Source organism: Notechis scutatus, chromosome 4, assembly GCF_049901735.1.
Source record: "Notechis scutatus isolate UNSWTSFEM ecotype Mainland chromosome 4, rNotScu1.2, whole genome shotgun sequence".
NCBI classification, from domain to species: Eukaryota; Metazoa; Chordata; class Lepidosauria; order Squamata; family Elapidae; genus Notechis; species Notechis scutatus.
The window spans coordinates 111296539-111317498 of record NC_142012.1 but is presented as its reverse complement, the minus strand read 5'-3'; the positions used below and the strand labels follow the sequence as shown (position 1 = coordinate 111317498).

Genomic DNA, 20960 nt, shown 5'->3' with positions numbered 1-20960 from the left:
ACTGCTGTGCCAGAATGTTTTTTTCTTCATCCTGACTGGTTGGGAGTCTTGGTCTGTGTTTATTGGTCTTGGAGTTTGCTGTGTTCTGCTTGATTGGTGTTTCTAATATCTTCTGTCTGTTTTGTGGCTTTTTTTGTGTCTTGATTGGCTGGCAACATTGTGTTCCTGTATTGGAGGCTTTTAGTGCAGCTTGGCTCCGAGTAAATGGACGGCTATCATTTGTTAGGAAGCTAGGTTTCATCTGGGTGCCTGGTTGGGGTGTGTTTGAGCTGGAGGTATCAGGGAGGATCTGTTTGTGCCCAGGTGTTCGCCTGGCTTGTGGTGTGGAGATTTTTTTGTTTGTGAGTGCAGGCTTCCAAATAATTGACAGTCTGGTGGAATCATCTCTTCTATTCATGCTTTCAGGTCTTTTTTCAATCTCTATGGCTTCTCTGATAATTCTGTTTTCTATAGTGGCTAGGGTTTTGGTGCCATTGAAGTTGATGCTATGACCTGTGGCTTTCATGTGTTGGACTAGTGAGGAAGTGTGTTCCAGCTTTTTGACTGCATTTTTGTGTTCATCCAGGTGGGTACTTATTCTTCTATTGGTCTGTCCAATGTATGTGGCCGGGTATGATGCACAGGGGACTTCGTATATGCCTTGGTTTTCCAGGTCAATTTTATCTTTGGGGTTTCTAAGGATGGCTGCTATTTTTCTGTCTGTTTTGAAGGCAGTCTTGATGTGATGTCTGTGTAGTATCTTACTAATTTTGTCTGTAGTACCTCTTATGTAGGGCAGGACAGCTGTTCCATAGGTCTGTTCATCTTCTGGGTCTCTATTATGTCTCAGTGTGTTTTTGTGGATCAAGCTGGTGATTTTGCTTTTGTGGAAGCCGTTGGCTGTCAGTACTTTAGTCAGGGTGCATAGTTCAGTCTTAATATGTGTCTTGTCTGCCAGGCGTTTGGTTCTAGTAATTAGTGTTTTAGCCACGGAGTTTATCTGTGCTGGGTAGTGGTGGGATTGGGCGTTGAGGTAGCGGTTAGTGTGTGTTTTCTTCTGGTATACAGTGTGTCCTAGTGTGCCATCTGTTTTTTTGTAGATTAGTACATCTAGGAATGGTAGTTGTTTGTTTATTTCCGTTTCCATGGTGAACTTGATTTTGGGGTGTGTGCTGTTTAGGTGTGTTAGGAAATTGTTTAGGTTTTCTTTTCCATGGGGCCAAATCACAAATGTGTCATCGATGTATCTTAACCATAGTTTGGGTTTGTGGATGGCATTGGCCAGGGCTCTGGATTCGAATTCTTCCATGAACAGGTTTGCAATGATGGGTGACAGTGGTGATCCCATAGTGGCTCCTTCAATTTGTTTGTATCTTTGTCTTTGTATATGAAATATGTGTTGGTTAAGCAGTGTTCTGTTAGTTCCATGAGGTGTTTAGCTGGTTGGTATTTATTTTTGATGATTTCAAGGGTCTCTTTTATCGGGACTTGAGTGAATAGTGAAACCACGTCGAAACTTACAAGCAGATCTTCTTGCTCCACATGTAGATCTTTGATCATTTCCAAGAAGTGGTATGAGTTTTGTACATGTGAAGCTGCTGTTTCAGCATGGGGCTGTAGCTGTTTTGCTAAGTGTTTAGCTAGGTTTTGTAGTGGTGCTCCTCTGGAGCTGAGGTATGCCTTCTTTGTGTATTTTTGGGAGGCTGTATAGTTTGGGGCATCTGGAAGATTTTTCTCTTGGGATGATCATCTGTTGGATCTCTTTGCTCATGTGGCTGGTTATAATTTTCTTCTTGGTTAATTTTTCCAGATATGTGGTTGGGTCTGTGTTTATGGGTTTGTATGTGGGGTCTTGGAGTAGGTCTGTCAATTTTGTTTTGTAGTCTTTTCTGTCCATTACTACTGTGGCATTCCCTTTGTCTGCCGGAAGTATGATTATGCTGCTATCTCTTTTCAGGGTTTGTAGCGCTTTAATTTCTTCTTTCTGCAAGTTGCTTTTGGGTGGTTTGCTTGTGTATAGGATGTTGGTAACTTGGTGTCTTATTCTATCAGCTTCATCTGTATTTAATTTGGTTATGCTGGATTCTATTGCACATATGATGGATTCTGTGGGGATTTTTTTGGGTGCTATAGCATAATTGAATCCTTTGGTTAGGACATCTGTTTCTGTTTTGGTGAGTCCTCTGTTGGAAACGTTGTATACTAATTGTTTCAGGTGTTGTTGTGAGTTGTTGGGGGTTTTCTTGTCATGTTCTAATTTCTTTAATTTTTTTCAAGAGTTTATCAGTTTTGTAAGTGGTTTCAGATTAACCAAGAAGAAAATTATAACCAGCCACATGAGCAAAGAGATCCAACAGACAATCATCCCAAGAGAAAAATATTTCAGATGCCCCAAACTATATGGCCTCCCAAAAATACACAAAGAAGGCATACCTCTCAGACCCATAGTCAGCTCCAGAGGAGCACCACTACAAAACCTAGCTAAACACTTAGCAAAACAGCTACAGCCCCATGCTGACGTGGGAAAATACCCGAACAAAGCTGAATGCCATACATGTAAGTACCCTGAAAACTTAAGAATGAATATATATATATATATATATATATATATATATATATATATATATATATATATATAGATATATATATATATATATATATATATATATATATATATAGATATAGATATAGTATATCCACGATATAGTTGTGCTTTAGATAGATAGATATCATAGATAGATAGAGTAGATACAGTGGTTTCAGATTTAAATTTGGGCAGCCTATTGCTGTGCCAGAATGGTTTTTCTTCATCCTGATTAGGCTGCCCCAAATTTAAATCTGAAACCACTGTAACAGTCTGACTCCATAGATATACAGATGATAGCATATAGATATAGATATAAAAGCACAATATAATAGAAGATATAGACAATATGAAGCCATATATGAATAGATAAAATAAGAAAACAAATATAGATATATATATATATATATATATATATATATATATATATATATATATATATATATGGATCTTTGGTTATTCGGGTTTTCTCCCGCGTAAGATTGGAAGTATCTAGGCAACGTTTCGATGAAGTCTCATTCATCATCTTCAGGCTTCTGTCTTCAGCTCTGTGCTTCTCAGAGTAATGTGAGCTTGCAGCTGCTTCTTCCTTTTAACTGCTAGTGGGGGTGTGACTTGATTGGGCGGGGGCTTGGCTGTGTTCTGATTGGGTTGGGGTGTGTTCTCATTGGTTTGGCTGTGTTCTGATTGGTTGGGGGGTTGGCCGTGTTCTGATTGGCTGGAGGTGTGTTCTGTTCAGGTGGGGGCTTGGTTGTGCTCAGGTTAGTCTTAGTTGCTGAGGGATTTGAGCTGGTGAGCTGTGATCCTGCTGTTTGGCTTCGCGTTTGTGGTTGCGCCGCATATCCATGGTGGGTGTCAGTTCGCTTCATGTATGGCTCAGAAGGGTTTGAAATGGGTAGTGATGCAGCTGCAGTGCGGCTTCTGGTCCGTGGTCGTGTCTCATCTTCTGTGTGAGTGTGAGTCTGCTTTCTACATGGAAGTGTGGTGGTAGCATCTTGTGTGGCTCTCGTGGGTGTGGGTCTGGTGTCATTCTTCATGTTAGGTACTCGTCTGTTCATGAGGCCGGGTTTCCAAATGGCTGGTAGGCGGGGGTGTCATCTTGTTTATTCATGCTGTGTGGGTGTTTTTCTATCTCTATGGCTTCTCTGATTATTCTGTTGTTGAAGTGTTCGGTTTTGGCGATAGTTCTGGTATTTTTAAAGTCAATCTCATGTCCTGTGGCTTTGAGGTGTTGGACCAGGGAAGAGGTTGGTTCTTCTTTTTTGATTGAGTTCTTATGTTCTTCAATGCATGCACTTATTCTTCTGTTAGTTTGTCCGATGTATGTGGTGGGGAAGGCCGTGCAAGGGATTTCGTATACTCCTTGGTTTTCTAACTCGATTTTGTCTTTAGGGTTTCTTAGGATGGTGGATATTTTTCTGTTTGTGCAGAATGCGTTTAATGTTGTTTTGGAGGATCTTGCTGATGTTGTGCCTTTTTTGGAGTTCTGATCTTGCCTTGATTTTGTAACAAAGATCCATATATATATATATATATATATATATATATATAGTATATTTATATATGGGAGGAGGGCTTTGCGTTTCTCTTGTTCTCTGCCTTGGAGCCTGTTTTCAGAGTGGAAGCTTTCTGAGTTTTGGTTTCAATTTTTTTTCCAATCTTACGCGGAGAAAAGAAACCAAGATCCACATACAAAACCGAGAAGATATATATATATATATATATATATATATATATATATATATATATATATATATATATATATATATATATATATACACACACACTCACACACACACACACACACACACACACACACACATTCTTGCTTGCACTGGCACGAAGCCGAAAGCACTAACCTGAGGATGGCGAGTAGGACCTTGCCAAAACGTTGCCAAGATACTCTTAATCTTACACGGGAAAAGACCCGAACACACCTAGACCTACATACACATATACATATACATATACAAATACAGATACAGATACAGATATAGATATATAGATATATATTCTTAAGTTTTTGCGGGTATTTATATGTATGGTATTCAGCTTTGTTCGGGTATTTTCCCACATCATTATAGTTGTGCTTTTAAAATTGTAGCAATGTTTCAGCAGAATCTCATCTGCCATCATCAGGCTTCTGTATAGTGTTCATCTGTGAGTCAGCTGTGAAAGTCTGACTCACATACGAACACAATACAGAAGCCTGATGATGGCAGATGAGATTCTGCCGAAACGTTGCTACAACTTTAAAAGCACAACTATAATGATGTGGGAAAATACCCGAACAAAGCTGAATACCATACATACATACATACATACATGCATACATATATATATATTTTTGAACAGCATGTTGAAGTCATTTAATTGGTTCAGTATTAAGTATTAACAAAAGGGAATTCACTGGTCTTCCGATCAGAATATATGCAATTTTTTCTTTTAACTGGAATATCTGTAGAATGTGTCTAGTCACAATATTCTTTATTATGACTGATGGATTCAGCCAATAAAATGCAATCCATTAATATTCCCAAATATTATACATGCACAATGCATTTCAAAGGAGTTGTATAAGCAGTAACAAATTGGAGAAACACGCTAAACTTTTAAAGTTATTTGCTTCAGTTCCAAAGGGATGATTGTTTGAGCTACCATATGTTTGCTCTGAAATGCATGTTTATCTTTTCCTTAAGGCAGCTTGTTTTACATATATGCATATATTTAAGTCCTTGTTTACTTTTTAATGATTTTATCCTCCTGCTTGTTCCATGCAACAGAGTTCAATACTTTCAATAGATCAGCCTGAATTGTTCTGGAATTTGCGTGTTGATGTTTGCCTACAGGATGTGTTTTCAAGTCCATATGTAAGAAAATGTAAATATGTAATGTTTAATTATGATGGGGACAAACACTTGTACAAATGTTTTCTCCTAGGCTATACTTCAATAGGAAGAGAAAATCCCCAGTTTATTTTGAGATCTGGATATAATACTGAAAAGTGTCAATATTTGAGTTATGGGCTGGAAAGAAAAAAGAAAACAAGTGATCAGTTCATTGAACTGAAAAGATTTGCACATTATATAGCTGATTTTTATGCTCAAGTAAGGGTTAATTTCCAGAATCTTTAGCAAGGATCATCTCAGCTAGAAAATAATAATAATAATCAAAATCCACGGTTTTGGAGGGTCCCTAAATTGAAGGTACCCTAGGCTCACCTAGGTAATAGGCATTATCCAGCTTTGACTCATTAATATGTTTTTCAGCCTTGGCAACTTTGAAAAGTGTGGATCTTAGCTCAATCAATCATTCAATTTGAATAGAGCTTGGAAGGGACTTTGGAGGTCTTCTGCTCCAGACCATTGCTCAAGCAGGAGATCCTACACCATTTCAGACACGTGATTGTTCAGTCTCTTCTTAAAAACCTCCAGTGATAAAGCACCCACAACTTCTGATGGCAAGCTGTTCCACTGGTTAATTGTCCTCACTGACAGCATCTCCCAGAATACCCTAGAAACTTTGGGAGTTAAAGTCCATCAATCTTAAATTTGCCAAAGTTATTAAACACTATCTGCTCATTTGAGAAAATTGATCATCTCCTTTCTGAATGGAAACATTAGTGCTTCTTTGCCCAGGTTGCTACATAGCACAGATGAAGGAGGCACAATTCTCTACCCCAGTAAGTATCATGGATCAGCATTTAGAACAGCCTCGATGCAGCTACAACTTCTAAGATAAGGAAAGCAGAAATGTAAATGAATTCTGTTGTGAATTTCCTGGGAGGCTATCCAAAAGGAGATGACATTAATCATATGTGAAACTCTGCTAGTTTTCTCTCTTCTTTCTCTCTCTCAAAAAAAAATCAAACTAAATCTATAGAGGGACCATGGGAGAATTGTACTATTTTAAATAGATGGGAGTGGTCAAAGGGCATTTCCATTTTCAGTAACTTTTAAAATCCTAATATCTGTTGCAAATTATTTGCACGTTGGCTTCTTTCTCTCCCTGCAACATATTTTAAAGTTTAACGAAGATGAAAGAAATCTCTTGGCTTTTAAAAAATTAAATATAATCTTTAATCTTCAGATTTATAACCATCAATCTTCAGATTTACTATGTATTTTATTTCTTATTTTAATTTTCTTTTAGGAAAATGTTAGACCAGAGATTATATTATAACAGGAGACAATAGATTAATGAAGATTATTGTGGTGGAGCAATGCATACCAGAAATTACTGATAAATGGATTCCCCCCCCCAACCCATTATCATCTCTCCAGATCTGTTAGAAGAACTTCTGTCTTATCTTGCACATTTTACATTATATTTATGATGTACTTATTTTTAATCATTATCAGTATGTTAAAAATATATGAAATAAAGCTATTTTGATCCTACCACATCACCATTCAATCTTTGAGTAGTTTGAGTAAAGAAGAGGTTTTAGCAAACTCCCTATCTATTCCTACTGCTGATTGCCCAGAGACAAGAAAGGAAAAAAACTGATATATTTGGAAACACGCAGAGCGCAACTTTAGAAACGTAGGAAGCATAACATGAAAATAAATGGTAGAATGTATATTTTTGTCAAAGGCAAGTTAAAGCAGATTTGGTTTTTAAGCCTGTAATGATAAATTGGAAAGAAAAGATGTTCTTGTATAGCCACTTAAATGCAAGATAACAAAGAAACTTGCAGAAATGTCAAGGGGAAAGTGCTTATCAAATTGTGATTACAATATCAGTTGTGTTTCTTGAAAAGAGGAACCATTGTTTTTTGGTATAGTCAGAAAAATGACATTCTAGCTCTTGCTTCCATCCTTTCTCTCCACTCATAATAGCTTTGCAATATTTTCCCGATGAAAGTTATTTAGTATAATGAAACTCAGGAATTTCAGGAATGTGAAAAAATATGGTTTCAAAATCTGACTTTGAGTGAAATAATCACACAGAACAAGAGCTAGCATATAGATAAAGTTTAAGTCTACCTTCATTGAGTAATTTTGGCCATCACTATTATTCAGTGCAACATATACCACAAAGCTATTGTGGGAAAGATTGAAAGAGTGAATAGTACGTAGTGACAGTGCCATCAGCTCCTGAAAGAAAGATGAAATGTAATTAACACAATACAAAGTAGACAATTTCAGTGATTAAAAACCAATGCAACATTAAATTGATGCAGGCATCCATATACTAATATGTATTATACATGTTAGCCTCACATCACTCAGTTCAAGTACTGAATTATAATTTGGGAGCTGTTATAATTTGAATGACACCATCTACTACATACGATTCCCTCCTTCAATCTTTCCAACAACAGTTTTGTGATATATGTTGGACTGAGTGATAGTGATGGCCATAGTCATTCAATAAAGGTAGACATAAACTTGATTTATCTGTATAAGGGGTGTCAAACTCGCGGGCACTAGCCATGCCCAGCCCTGGTTTATCAAAGGAGAAAAAAGTCGCAATACGTCACGTGATGACAATGTGACAATGAGAGTTTGACACCCCTGATCTATATGCTAGCTCACAGTTTTAATGGTTAGAGCAATACTGGTTTATAATCCATGGTACCTTCTGAAATATCCATATTAGCTGTAATAGAGAGTTATAAGTTTTGAAGGTCAAAACACTTATTTTAAAATTAATTATTTGTGCAGTGTTTTGTAATGTTTCTACAGATCTTGCACTAGGTCAAATCTATTTTCTGACTTACTGCTGCCTGAAAGATTCTTTGTGGACCTGCCTTTTTGGTAAACATTACATCATCCTTTCAGGTCTTAAATCTCCTACTTCAGAACAAGAATCAACTAGTTTCCAGGGGCACTAGCAATTTCACATAAAGTTAAAAGCTTTTTTTCTAAACTAAGATGCACAAATGTCTACTACACTTTAAATGCATTCATTCCACACATAGTGATAAAAAAATGAAGACTTGTAAAGACAGCTTTGGTTAATAAATAATGCAAAGTTATTTTCATTATTATTCTTGTTAATGTACAAATTCATCTGAAGAATGGTGAATGCAAAAGGTAGGGAGAAGATAGATTTAAGATTTAATGGTTCCTTTTGCTTTCTTACCACTATCATTTTCACATATTACAAGCACAACGGAATGATATTTATCCTTATACAAATCCCTAAGAAGCTCAAAAGCAATGCACTAATCTTGGAAGTGAAATGGAAATGGGAGTTGAGTTTATTCTTTCACTATTTCTTAGAATGGCCATATGGCTTTATTTTTAATGGTCCTTTACATGAAAGATTTTTAAAAAGATTTCTTTCAGTTATGTTCAGGTGCAAAATAAAGAATCTTAAGAAGGATTTTGAAAAGATCTAGTAATAGCATATTAACACTCAACATGGATAAAGTATGGTTGGGTTTTTCAAGTACAGGTAGCCTTCAACTTATAACAGTTCACTTAATGACCGTTCAAAGTTACAATGGCACTGAAAAAAAGTGATTTATGACTGTTTTCCACACTTATGACTGTTACAGCATCCCTATGGTCATTTGATCAAAATTCAAATGTTTGGAGCTGACTCAACTAACTCATATTTATGTTGCGATGTGGTCACCTTTTGTGGCTTTCTGACAAGGAAAGTCAATGGGGAAGTCAGATTCACTTAACAACCATGTTACTAACAACTGCTGTGATTCACTTAACAACTGTGGCAAGGAAGGTTGTAAACTGAGGCCAAACTCAATAAGTGTCTCACTTAGCAACAGAAATTTTGTGCTCCATTTTGGATGTAAGTCAAGGACTACCTTTTTGTTTGATAGCCAAATAAAACTTAAGGGCTTCCTTAACTCTTATATCTTGCTTCACATGGCTTCTTACTAAAATTGAATGTTACTATTAACCTCACCCCATTCCGAAGAGGTCTGTAAGGGGTATGCATAAGTGCACCATCGTGCCTACCGTCCCTGTCCTATTGTCCCATTTATTCGTACCTATTTCCTGTATTCTTACTCATGTTTATACTTATATCTATTATCTTGTAAGTAATTGACAAATAAATAAATAAATAAATTAGAAGTTTTGGTATGGGTAGTATAACAGGTAGAACATGCAAAACTCGGGGCAAGCTTAAATTTATGTCTGCTGAAACAAGGCATGTATAAGATAATTTGTTTTTAAAATGTGCATTAAAATAACTGAAATCTACAAAGGATATGCATAATTACATGGGGTTAATATCAAACTGCCTAGAAACCAGTTATTTTCAGATAGCCTTGGGTCTTGCACGTAACACACCCAATTGTTCCTCCTTGTAGTCAAAATAGTACATCTGATTATATAGGTTGTGTGTGCAGCCATAATTCATTTTCAAAAAATAATGTGCTTTACTCAAATGTTATGTTTCCAGGTGCAGAATTCTTTTTCCTATCCCTATTTTTATTCATAAGGTATTTCAGAGAGGGGCAAAAGATTTAGTTCAGTTGGCGGTGCTTCTAAAAAGATCTATGAATCCCATTCTTTATCTTCCAATCAATCACTTCCCCTTTTCATAAAAAAATAAACATTGATGCCAATAACAATTGACCATATGAATCTTATTCATTCAAAATATGTGTGACTGAAGAATTAAAATGGTAATCCTGAGAAACAAAAAATATTCCCATATATTATATGTATATTAGCAACTAAGATGATTAAAGGCCTGGAAACTAAAACATATGAAGAATGGTTGCAAGAACTGGATATGGCTAGTCTAGAGAAAAGAAGGACTAGGGGTGACATCAGAGCAGTATTCCAATATTTGAGGGGCTGCCACATAGAAAAGGGGTACTTATTATTATTTTTCCAAAGCACCAGAGAAATGGAACCTAATGAATGGAACCTAATCATGGAGAGAAGCAATCTGGAATTAAGGAGAAACTTCCTTATTGTAAGATCAACTGACCACTGGAACAGTTTGCCTTCAGAAGTGCTTCATCACTGGATGTTTTAAGAGACTGGGCAGCCATTTATCTGAAATGGTATAAAACAGGGCTGTTGTCACAGCTGCATCACGTGATGTATCAGGAGTCCCCCCCCGCCTTTGCTAAACTGGGTATGGGTGTGGCCAGCCTGTGACGCATCTGGCCCATGGGCCAGGAGTTTGACAGCCCTGATATAGAGTCTCTTCTTTGAACAGGAGTTGGAATAGGATCTCCAAGGTCCCTTCCAGCTCTTGTTCTGTTCTGTTCTATTCACATCAAAGCACACAAACATTAGATTTAAATATACAGTCTCCACTTTGGGATTCTTCCTTTTTATTTTATTTATATATTTATTTTTGCTTTTCTTCTTTGAAAAATGACCTTGAAACAATTGTGGACATTTCCTGCTATAAACTTTCTGTTTTACTTATGTTAGTCTATAAAAGGCATTTCTCCCATGAAATGTGGCCAACATTCTCCCTTGTATGAGGCAGACCAACACCACAGAGTGTAGAAAATTAGTGAGCTTTGGTGGTAATCCAAGTAGCATCATTTGTTTACAGCATCTTACAACAAAGTTTATTTTGGTTTCCCAAAGACATCTAAGTTCAATTTTTTTAAAGCTGTGCCATGTTATATTGTTTAATAAAACAAGTACATTGAACTATTTAGTTTACAGTCAAGTCAGCACTATTGCAAGATGCAGGTAGATAATACAGTCTCGACCTAGGTCAGTGTCTCTGATACCCAGCAATACAAATTCTGATTCTAATTGCAAAGCAAATTAATGTGGAAAAAATAAGAATATGTACAGCCATTTCCTCTAAATTTCACTGCTCCATTTTTCTGCCCCTGTTATTATAGTTGTTTTCAGAGAAATCAAGCAAAGTTTGTGGGAGACAAATTATTGCCAAAAGAGATCACTTCTAAGAAGAGATGTTTTTCTGGCTTCAAGGACCTGTCCTCAAATTTCCTAAAGTTTTGCATGCATGGCTGCTAGCCTGCTGAATTAACACATCTAATCTCAAGGCTGAGGCTTGGTTTGTACAGACAGAAACAGAAGAGACAATATTTACAGTGGTCAGTGCAAATATTTTATGCTGGAACAATTTGCTTTGGTTTAAAATAGGAAAAACATCTCAGAATCACATTAAAAAGCCATCAAACTTCACTTGTGTTCATGCTCACGTTAAAGAAAAATGTAATTTAGAAATAAACTATGCATTGTTTGGAGAATGAGAAGTCCAAAAAAAATCCTCTTTTCCCCTTATACATTTCTTATTCAATAGATTATAGAAGATTTTGATTGGCTAACAAGAGGATGGGCTGTAGAAGATTTGGGCAAATTAAATAGTAAAGAGAATGTGTCTCCTTTACTTTAATAGTTGTCTAGAAGACAGAATCAGTAAACAACTATGTGGGACTACTTGTTCTCTTCTTGGTTTGTGATGTGCCATCCAAGGAAAGAAAATCGAGAATCTTATATCTTGAGTAGACATGACTGTGAACAGAGTGATGTTGAGTGATTGTAACATGGGGAGGAGGTAAAAAAGCTGATTTGTTGTTGGGTATCCCTAGAAGTAAATAAATTGTATCTGTAAAGACACAAGGTTATCAGTAGATAGAAACATATTATTATTACCATACCATATCTGGGCTGTAGAAAATTCAGAAGACTACTAGGCAATGACAAAGAGATTTTGAGTATCCAACTCTTTCTTCACATCTAGTAAGTGCATAAATTTTGTATGGAGATTTTTTTAAAAAAAGTCAAAACTCTTCCTCCTACTGTGATAGCATGCCTAATAGACCACAGGATTATAGAAGGAGCAGAAAGACAATTAAGGGAGGAAATAGATCTATTATAGAAGATATTTTTTAACAAGAACTTGAGCAGATTCAAAGTAATTCTGCTTTAATTAAGCTAGGTAAAGGATGTGTGGGAAAATTACTTTGTTATGTTTTCAAGACTAAATGACATTATCTATTTTCATAAAAATCCAACTGTTTTTTTTTAAATCTCCTCTTGATATCTACCCTGTCAATTTAACCTGGTTGCACTTAATCATGGTATAAACATGCTATGACAACATCTCTTTCGGCTGGATCCCCACGGTGGAATCTCTGTCAATAATGTGTGTGTGTGTGTGTGTGTGTGTGTGTGTGTTTATTTGGTCCACTGAATTAAAATGGGTTCACATCTTGCAATGAAGAAAGCAGGAGGCAACATATGAACACCAGAAACCTTCCCTAGAATTAGATCAAGTACTCACCCTTTCCTAAATGAGTATAATAAATCATTGACTACATTGTTTATAAAGACTGCATTCAGATGAATTTAATCAGCAGCAATAGGTTAAATAGGAGATATTTCCTATCATTTCAGGCAACCTAGGTTATCTATATTCTTAATATCTGGAGTTTAAAACATTTAAATTAGCTGGATAAGTTGCCCAAAGTGTCATGACCAAACAAAAGAGGACGTATGAATGGAAATAATTAAGAATGGAACAAATTATCCATAGAGAATCAGTAGTAACCTGACTAGTAACTAGGGGACAAAAAGACTTTAACATTGCATGGAAGTCTCTATCCTATGACAATAAGATATTTCTTTGCTTTGTCACATCTTTTTTCCTTAATAGTTCTTTGATAGGACTCCGAGAAATATTCATTCAAATTAATGCTGTATTTCTTTCCTCTAGACTCTATTAGTTCTTTAGTTTTATTGTTCTTGTTTCTTGGAAATCCAGTGACTTAGTTCACTTAGAGGGTAATTAGGTAACACCAACTTTTGCAGCCTTTCTTATTTATTTATTTTATTTTTATTTATTTATTTATTTATTTGATTTGCCAATTGTTTACAAGATAATAAGTATAAGTGTATACATAGTTGTGAATACATGAAATGGGTACATATAAGAAAAATAAAAGAAGAATAAGAGAAACAATAGGACAGGGATGGTAGGCACGTTGGTGCGCTTATGCACGCCCCCTACAGACCTCTTAGGAAAGGGGTGAGGTCAATAGTAGACAGTCTAAGGTTAAAGTTTTTGGGGTTTGGGGAAGAAACTACAGAGTTGGGTAGAGTATTCCAGACATTGACCACTCTATTGCTGAAGTCGTATTTCCTGCAATCAAGTTTGGTGTGGTTAACTTTGAGTTTGTATCTATTGTGTGCTCTTGTGTTGTTATGGTTGAAGCTGAAGTATTCATTGACAGGTAGGACATTGCAATGTATGATTTTATATACCATGCTTAAATCAGACCGAAGACGGCGTAATTCAAGGTTTTCTAGTTCTAGAATTTCAAGTCTGGTGGCATAAGGTATTCTACAACGACAACAGATCAATTAGAGTAGGCCTAGTGAAGATTAGGAAAACCATTCATCAACCTTTGAATAATGCGGATACCAATACCAACACAAGCTGTTGTGCACTGTAGGAGGTCAGGGCAACTGTGATTTGCTTAAAGTCAGCCCACTGAAGTGAAGAGTGTCCAGCAGGATTCGTTAATTTGATAACTCAGAAAATGGGAGTGAATGAGTTGGGTATGACTTGGATTAACTAGACCTGAGTCATCAAATTCTTCTCTCCAGATCAGTGATAAGGTTTGCAATTCTTGAGGAATCATATTCACAGTACATATTTTTAGTTTTAAAAAACCCTTAATTTAAAAACATTTAAATAACTGATGGCACATGTGCTGTCCAGCCAGTGTATGGGAATTGGATAGTTAGGTAGCAATTGTGAGTTGTCCCCTAGCCGCCTCTGCAGATATCTCGTAACCCTCCTTCGGACAAGGAGCCTCAACGTAACACAGAAGCATGCAGGGCTCCTCGGTAGACTGACAAACCGCAACCAAAACCAAGGATGAGTGTCAACTGCACAGCACTGTGCACCGACTCACCATGCCCTCATTCGTGTCTTCCCATTTGTTTAACCAAAGTATACCCTGAAGGATGCCCTGAAGATGCCATGAAAATGTACGTGCGGATAGACACTCAAAGCACCTGCACCCTGGCCAGACCTGCATTCTTCTACCTTTTTGAGGTGCGAAGGATGAATTTCCCTTCACTATATCAACGTGCCATGGACCAAGAAGCACAGCGGGGAGGAGAGCTACTGGACTCTGCATAGAGTCATTGGATGGAAGTTCCCAGTTCCCACTACTGCCTGTATTTGAATGTGATGGGGTACCGAACAACCGCAGTCAGATTGCAACACCTGAGATCATGAGTAGCATGCCTCACCTACAGCACCTGGCTCATCACTTTCCCGTTCTAGATCCGGAGGCTGAGATCCTACTCTTGCTGGGAAATAATGCCCCATGTGCCTTTCTCTTCTCCAAGTCAGTCAATGGCCCTGTAGACAGCCCAGTGGCCATCAAATCTCCACTAGGATGGGGGATCATAGGAATTGTCAATGACGATCAGATGTAGGCTCCAATCCAGGCAAATGCCTTAGCACCATCCATTCCAACAGCCTTCTAATGCCCTTTAGCACCATCAAAAACAGAAGAATGACATTCCAGCCTAAAAGGCCGCCAGTGATCACTACACTTTTGTTAGGACACCCTAAATGGATGGCAACAACCACCAGATGTCCACTAAGATGCTCTACACAGGCATATGCCTCTGCAGCTTTCCAACAGCTTCCCGATGCCCTTTGACACAGTGGAAGCAAGAGTACTGTTCCAACCCTAAAAGGCCACCAGAAGTAACCTCTAGACTTTCACGATTGGCACCAAGCTTACCTGTCAACCCTAAAAGCCGCCAGAGGTGACCAGCAGACTTGCACCTAGAGGCCGAACTTGAAGATTGAACCTTAAGCTTTCCATGCTTTGCTTTGTTTGATGCTTTATTAATGGCTACTGTTTTTCTTACTTATCTAGCTGTTTATCTTAGTTATATAGTTATCTGCTATTCAGTTAGTATTACTGTCTACTGCTTATCTTAGTTTATAGTTAATTATTTTTCTTCTTTTAATAGTGGAATTTACAATTCCAGGCGGGGAGTGTGCTGTCCAGCCAGTGTATGGTAATTGGATAGTTAGGTAGCAATTGTGAGCTGTCCCCTTAAGGGAATGCATCATGGTAAATGTAGTTAAGGTATTCTGGGAAATGTAGTCCATATTACGTGACCACATCTGTAATCCTGATTGGTCACTAAATTGACCCTCAAGGGGGTGGGGGAGGTTTTCCTCATTCTTGCCTGAACTCATGGACTCGTGGTAACTCTTCTACTTCTATCGCTACAACATGAAGGAAAAAGGATAGAAGATAAATCATCTTTTTACCTACAAGACAGATATACAAAGGATTGGTCATTAAAGAAGAACTTCATCATAAATGTGAGTTATGAGGATACCTGATGAACCAATAAAAGTACTTTGTTATGGATGTTTTGTTGAGTTATCTATCTGCATCTGTACAGGATACAGAATAGGACGTGTCATTTATCATTGAAAGTTTTTTTTTTCAAAGAGATGTAACACAATCTTGCAACATTCCTTTTAACTTACACAGTTATGGTGTCACTATAGTAATTTGCTTAATAAAAGTAATGAGAAGGCCCAGTTTTAAATAGCCTTTGGAAATTCAGAGACTATTTTTTTTTAAAATGTCACTTTTATAAAAAAAAATTAACCCAGGAGGCATCGTTAAATCTTGTCATTGTGGAAAGGTGTCTTTCCAAGTAACCTGAACGTCTTCCTTAGATAGACTACTTATGATATTATAGCTTGGAAAATAGCCATTGACCCACAGGGTAAAAATATTTTATTTTATAGGAAACTTATGGAATGTGCTTTCTGCATAGGTGTAATCTATTTTAAGGGACAGTCAATTGAAAATAGAGTTAAGCAGTGGCTCAGATCTTCCTATTTCATCTTTTCTTTCTTTCTTTCTTTCTTTCTTTCTTTCTTTCTTTCTTTCTTTCTTTCTTTCTTTCTTTCTTTCTTTCTTTCTTTCTTTCTTTCTTTCTTTCCTTCCTTCCTTCCTTCCTTCCTTCCTTCCTTCCTTCCTTCCTTCCTTCCTTCCTTCCTTCCTTCCTTCTTCCTTATAGTCTAAACATACCGTCTTAGTGAACATGACCTAAAATAAGCAGGCTGAAATTCTGCTTTATTTTAACCATTTTGTAACCAACTATCCTTACACAAAAATCCAATTTATTTTTCAATTCATGGATTTACAAAATAAATGCATTTCATTCAATCAATAATCCTTACTCTTCTCTTTCTTCCAGAGCACATGGCTATATAAGATTCCAAGAACTGCTTGTCTAGACACGCTTATACTGGGGGAAAATTACTACATGGTTTCAAATCAGACCTAAGATATAGATGAGGAACTGGAAGCCTTCCAAATGCTGCTCAGCTGCATCTTCCAATATCTCTTCTATTGTCCACATTACTTCAAAAAACAAAAACAAAAAAAAAACACCCTGCATTAGGAGTCAGCAACCTGTATATGAGGACCTAATTTATTCCATTTCTCTAATTTCTAATTGAAATCCATCAGGCAAAAGAAAACAAGGATACAGAGAAACCAAAAGATGGGTATAACTATCCACAAGATAAAGAGGCTTGTTTAAAAGAAAGGATTCCATATTTCTATCTTATGAAGGACAGACTAAAAGTATTTTCCATCCCTGAGAGGCTGTAATTGCATATAGTCAGCCCCTGTCACTGAAGTTCTTTTTTCTGGAACATTCCTATCAGGAAAGCAAAACACAGAAGAATCTTACTAATTAAGTTAATTAGGTCAGAAAGACAGAGTTTTACATGACTTTATCATTAACAGAGGGCATTTCTTCTTATTAAGTGTTGTACCTTATGATTCTTGATGAATGTATTTTTTCTTTTATGTACACTGAGGGTATTTGTACCAAGACAAATTCCTTGTGTGTCCAATCACACTTGGCCAATAAAGAATTCTATTCTATTCTATTCTATTCTATTCTATTCTATTCTATTCTATTCTATTCTATTCTATTCTATTCTATTCTATTCTATTCTATTCTATTCTGACAAGGATCCATGCCTGAACTTGGAAGTATTGGTTTTTCTGGACAACCTCTTTTCTGCCTGTACATCTTTTACATTCAACCAACCATCTACACAAGAATTTACATTGTTCGTATACTGAAAAGAGAATCAATTCTCTCTCTCTCTCTCTCTCTCTCTCTCTCTCTCTCTCTCTCTCTCTCCCTCTCCCTCTCCCTCTCCCTCCCTTCCCTCTCTCTCTCTCTCCCTCCCTCTCTCTCTCTCTCTCTCTCTCTCCTCCCCTGTCTCTCCCCTCTCTCCCTTTCTTTCTCTCATTTTTTATATAATATATAACATATAATATATAATTCAGGGATAGATGAGAAATCCCTGAACCGGAACCCATCTCTGATTAACGCTTTGCATACAATCTATTGCAAACTTCTACTAAAAAGCCAATTTAAAAGAAATGGAACATGTTTTAAATAAAAGTTAAAGCCATCTTGGTCTTCTTTAGACTGAGGAGAAATAAAATGTTTGTCATATGGTGGAAATATGTTAAACTTCAAAGAAGGAACTAGAAATGTTGAAGATGGCAACAAGTTTCTGATTTTTCTGAGGTTTCAATGTTATGCCAGCTTTAACATTATGAAAGATTAATATGTCATTCTATTGGATAGTTAAGGGGGAAGGGAATGAAAAGTTTTCAATTTTTCCCATAACATTGGATCATTCTTTGGAAGGATAGCTCCTAACTAAAATTGCAAAGCTGGATCTTAATGCATGCCTCCATTTAACTTAATCAACCTACTTTATATTCTTTTTCCTAAGGGAACCACTTTCTTATGGATAGTTAAGGGAGAAGGGAATTAAATACTGGATAGTTAAGGGGGAAGGGAATGAAAAGTTTTCAATTTTCCCCATAACATTGGATCATTCTTTGGAAGGATAGCTCCTTACTAAAATTGCAAAGCTGGAGATTAATGCATGCCTCCATTTAACTTAATCAACCTACTTTATATTCTTTTTCCTAAGGGAACCACTTTCTTTGAGGTGAAGCCCCACCCTAACACTTTATGAAGTGGAATGTGTGTGGCCTCCACAGTAGGAAATCAAGCCTCAAGGTAGATTGTGTTGCTTCCACTATATGAAACAGCCTTAAAGCAGAACAGGCAAGCTGTTTTGCTCTTCTACCTTCTCCTACTGTTTTTATGCTTTTCAAAAAGCATAATATATAGCATAATAATAAGCATAATATATAGCATAATAATAAGCATATAATAAGCATAATATATAGCATAATAATAAGCATAATAATATATTAGGCAGTTGAAATGACAACTGTCATGCACAAAAAGAACATACTTGTAGACTAAAAGCCAGGAACAGAGGTTTCTATGTTCGAGTGGAGCAGATATAAAAAAGAAAGAAGAAGAAATACATAACAATAAAAAGTAAGAGCTCTCATTTTCTTGTAATATAATATCCTGGTTTTACTGTACTCTGAGAATCCATTTTAAATATCCTCAGAGCATAATAAGAGCTGCCAGGTGAATAAACAATGATTTTAATATAAAAATAGGATAATGACATTTTCTTGGTTTAATTCAATTCTCCTTTTCCTTCTCCCTTTCTTCTTCTCCCTTTTCTTTTTTAAATTCTCCTACTAATGAAAATCCAAAAATGTTGCATTTGCACTGAAAAAGGATGAAGTTGAAAAAATGATTTCTGAAGGTCCTGTAATGTATGGTAAGTTATAAAGACACATGGAGTTCATATGTCTGACTGTAACACACAGCTAATCTAGATCAGATGAAATGTTACTTAAATAGCCACCAAAGATTTCTTCCTTGGCCAAAATGAAGCACCCAACAGCATCAGAAGCTTTGCGCTCTATTAACTTGCAGGCAAATACAATGAACATTGAAATAGTCTAAATTAATTTTAGAAAATGACTACAAATAATTAGATTCAGGCTACAGTGGGAACTCATGTCTTTGGAGTTAACATTTATTTTAAGACTCTCAACAGGTTTCAGTGACATATTACAGATATTTGATCAAAGAGCTCTGGTGACACACTGGATAGACTGTAGTATTGCAGGCTAATTCTGCCAACTGCCAAGAATTCGATTTTCACTGACTCAAGGTCAATTCGGCCTTCCATATTTCTGAGATCGGTAAAATGAGGACCCAGATTGTGTGTGTGTGTGTGCGGGGGGGGAGGCAATATGCTGATGTTGTAAACCTCTTAGAGACTGCTGTAAAGCACTATGAAGTGGTATATAAATCTAAGTGGTATTGCTATTGCTATCAAACTGGGTTCAGTTGTGCACATATTAATGAATCAGTAGAAGGGCCTGAATTACTTATATGCAAGGAATGCATGGGGGATGGAAGTAGGAGTTGAAGTACTAAACAGAAGTCTTCTTCTTTCCAATATTTTGTTGCAAATCTCTGCTTCTTTTTAATAGTCTTTTTTCATAAACACACCCCAATCCAGATAATCAGAATTGGAAGGGACCTTGTAGATCATCTAGTCCAAAACCCCCCACCCCGTCCAAGCAGGAGACCCTACACCATTTCTGACAAATGACAGTCCAATTACTTCTTGAAAGTGTCAAGTGATGATGCTCCCACAACTTCCGAGGGCAAGCTGTGCCATTGGTTGATTGTTCTCACTGTCAAAAAGTTTCTCCTTATTTCCAGGTTAAATCTCTCCTTGTTCAGTTTCCATTATTCCTTGTCTGGCCTTCAGGTGCTTTGGAAAATAGCTTGATCCCTTCCACTTTGTGGCAGCCCCTCAAATATTGGAACACTGTTATCATGTCTCCCCTGGTCCTTCTCTTCACTAGACTAGCCATGCCCAGTTCCTGTAACTGTTCTTCATCCATTTTAGTTAAAGTTGTTTGTTCTCAACACCTTGTTATTATAGTTGTGAAGTTTTCCCCACCCTAGCTTTCCATTTCCTTTTTTGTGATTACTACTACTATCCCACACATATTTTCCACATAGTATCAACCCATCCCTAATTCAGCTTTTAGTCAGGCCTACGGCTATCTAAATTTTCCCCTCTTCCTCTTTGTTTCTTTTGAAACAAAGAAAAATATGCTATGCTATATATCAAATTTTGATATAAATATAAGCTTGGAGTTTCATTACTTTCCATTGATTGGCTTAAATCCAAGAAACAAACTGCACACTATACAGGCAAAGTGATGGCAGGAAACTGAGCACAGATAAATCAAATCTGCTGTGTGTCTTTGCTTGTGCCATTATCTCCTGATCTGAATTTCTCTTGCTCCTAATGCACTCATAACACACAGTATTTAAAGATTGTAAGAGGAGAAGAGAATGTTTCTTTAAATGCTCCCTTCAGACACATATCTAATTCTCCTTGTCCTGTATGCTTCATTATTATGATCTTCCCTCATGACATTTTATCTTTTCAACAGAGGTTCTAGTACATAGGACCATAC

General features: G+C 36.8%; 1 long non-coding RNA gene across 2 annotated transcripts; it reads left to right on the top strand.

The window, feature by feature from the left end:
• The first annotated feature begins 5929 nt into the window (after nucleotides 1–5929).
• LOC148130866 (uncharacterized) lies at nucleotides 5930–17706 on the top strand. 2 transcript variants are annotated; one of them, XR_015749389.1, is made up of 4 exons: nucleotides 5930–6245; nucleotides 11364–11579; nucleotides 15765–15850; nucleotides 16744–17706. It is a non-coding gene; the product is annotated as an uncharacterized LOC148130866 (long non-coding RNA). The 2 variants fall into 2 exon arrangements; XR_015749388.1 differs by lacking the exons at nucleotides 11364–11579; nucleotides 15765–15850; nucleotides 16744–17706 and adding an exon at nucleotides 6716–6963.
• Nucleotides 17707–20960: the final 3254 nt, after the last annotated feature.